Source organism: Acanthisitta chloris, unplaced genomic scaffold (genome assembly GCF_000695815.1).
Source record: "Acanthisitta chloris isolate BGI_N310 unplaced genomic scaffold, ASM69581v1 scaffold28047, whole genome shotgun sequence".
Taxonomy (NCBI): Eukaryota; Metazoa; Chordata; class Aves; order Passeriformes; family Acanthisittidae; genus Acanthisitta; species Acanthisitta chloris.
The window spans coordinates 66,248-68,918 of NW_008685127.1; the positions used below are offsets into that span (position 1 = coordinate 66,248).

General features: G+C 42.5%; 1 protein-coding gene across 1 annotated transcript in view; it reads right to left on the reverse strand.

The window, feature by feature from the left end:
• TNRC6C (trinucleotide repeat containing 6C) overlaps positions 1 to 2,671 on the reverse strand; it is a 42,840-nt gene that overhangs the window by 20,997 nt on the left and 19,172 nt on the right. The gene's annotated exons all lie outside the window — the stretch shown is intronic.

The window sequence follows — 2,671 nt, forward strand, 5'->3', positions numbered from 1 at the left end:
AGAATTTCAGAGTCTCCTGTATGCCCAAGAAAGTATGGAAGCAGGGTTAGGACAAAGGAAGGCAGAACTCTCTGCTGCAAGTAAGGGACAAAGCATGAAAAAAACAAAGATAGAGGAAAGCAGGAGGGAAAAGGAATCTGCCGTGGAACTAAGAGGAGCCTCACAGGAGGCAAGTGTGAGCTGCTGCCACAGCAGGCTTAGGTTATGTCTCTTCAGAGCTGACCTGACTTTTGATCACATACACCTAACACAATGGTCCAGAGTTCATCACTTGCACCTGATTATGCTAAAAAATTAAGTGACATGTACCTAGCTCCAGCTTTTCAGTCACGGTGTGGTCAGTGCAGATCAGCAAACCACCACACCTTCCTCCTGAGCTAAGGAGGACACTCAGTGGGTGTGGTGAGAACACACACCAGACCTTTGTCCCAGCAGACAGGGGTGGAACCCAAGACAAACCCTTCACTTTGAGGAAAGTTCCCTGGAAGCACTCTGGTCCTGGTTCTGCTATTTTTAAGGATGCTTCCAGGAAAATCTGACATTTTCTTACAAATCTGATGGCTCCATAAAACATCTCCAAGCAAGCCTGACACAGGTACAGCATGCTTGCCACCAAGTACAAGATAATGTGGTTGAGATCACGTATCAGGGCAGGATCTTTATTTCCTCAAAGCCACTGGCTTTTCTCCCTTCTCCTTTTATGGTGTTAGAGGTCAAGATAACATCCTGAAAAATAATACAATTAACAAAGCACTGAGTGCCAAAGATTGACACAGTGTGACAGGGAATAAAGAGCACCTGCAGCAAGTGCTGAGAACAAGAGAAAGCAAACACTGAAAGGTGATGTTTAGTTGCACAGACCACTACTGACCCAGAGAGAACAGGGAGTTCAGTGGGTCCAGAAGCAAATGCCAGGGCTGAAAATTCTCCCTCCTCAAATGCATAAAGAAAAATAAGTAAAGTGCTGGCTTTACCTGTCAGAGCAGGAGAAAAATGATGGAGTGTCAGTGCAGGTGAGCTGAGAGAATCAGTGAGAGAGTGATAGCAATGAGCACACTAACCCAACCTACCATTTCATGAAGAGGAACCTCACAGGATTTACTGCAGACTCAGTAAAGCCAACAAAGGATAATGACTTGATAAGGCAGTAAGTAAAGTAAGGCACACTGGCTGGAGTGCTTTGTGCAGCTGTGCAGAGAGCTCGCTCCTCACCAAGGGTGACCCGAGCAGGAAATGAGACAGCTCCAGACTTGTGCTTTTAGAGTACCTCAAAGGGCAAAAAGGTTTTGGAGAAGAGGAGTTGCTCCAGTAGCATGAGCTGTAAATCTGGAAAGAATTGCTTTGGAGGGGGGGGGAATCCATTCTTAAGAGTAGAAACTATATTTATTTAATACACTTAGCAAGTTGCTCAACACTGTGATAGCTAACAAATACAGTGTGGGATTATTTCCTTTGTTACAGCAAAGTCACTGTGACAGATTATGCCTAGACTGATAAGATTTTACTCGCTGTATGAATATTAATGATTTTAGTACTCCCTTCTCAATAGTTGTGTTTAACATATGTTTCCATAATTATGCATCATGCTGCACATAATGCACCTCTCTCCCTGGCAGTAATTTCACTGCTATCCAAGCAAAGGAAAGGTTAACCGGCACACATGCACCAGTTTTGTGGCCTTCAATTAGCACATTCATTAAAGTTTGCCATAACTAAGAAAGAACTTTGTATGGCAGGAAGAGAAAAAGAGGAGGACGAGGCAGGTTGAGCCTTACAGTGTAGGAAATACACCATCACTTTAGTCTGGTTTAGGGAAACAACACGAACACCATATCATTCCAATCTAAGTAGGAAGCCCAGAAAGAACAAATTATTGTCCCAAAAGCAGAAAAGCAGTTTTCTAATTTCTCTTTGGGATGGCACCAAATTACACAGCACTGTGGCAGCATTTGAGCTATCACACAAACTCCCAAGATGTAAGCACTCTCTAAAGCAAAATTTATATATATATAAATATGTATGCTGATTTTTCCTGAATAATATAAATAACTCAGTTATGTAAGATGCATTTGTGCTTCATCAACTAACTTGTTTACAGCTTGCATGGTACCAGCACTGAAACTCACTGACAGCAGCACTAGTTGCCCTAAAAGGTCAGCATTGATCAGGTGTCCTAGCACTGTGTCACACTCAGTTTCCCAGCACAACAACCTGGAACCTGTCACAGCACAAACTCTAACTTTAAGGATAATGCTGTAGTTAAGACTTTAAGAAAACACAGGGGGAAAGACTGGAAAGATAATCCTTATTCAGGGTCAGCAAAGTTTTTTGTATCATTACTGCCCCACATCCTGTAAACAGCTGATGTGAAATGAGTTGGTTTCAGCACAGTTTGTGAAAAGCACCAAATTCTGCATTCAGAATCCATCACCACACATCTGTATGAACCTTTAAACAACCTGGGGAGAACAGAATGGCATCAAAGATTGTTCTTTCCTTATCAATCAATGACTTTGAGGGGATTCTGAGGTGCTTTGCTGAGTCTCCTTTTAGGGTTGGACTCAATAATCTTTGAGGTCTCTTCCAACCTGGTTGATTCTATGATTCTTTGTAGGACTTTGTCAGGTTCTAAATCTGATTTCCTACTGAAGATCTGGCTGTCCTTTTTCCC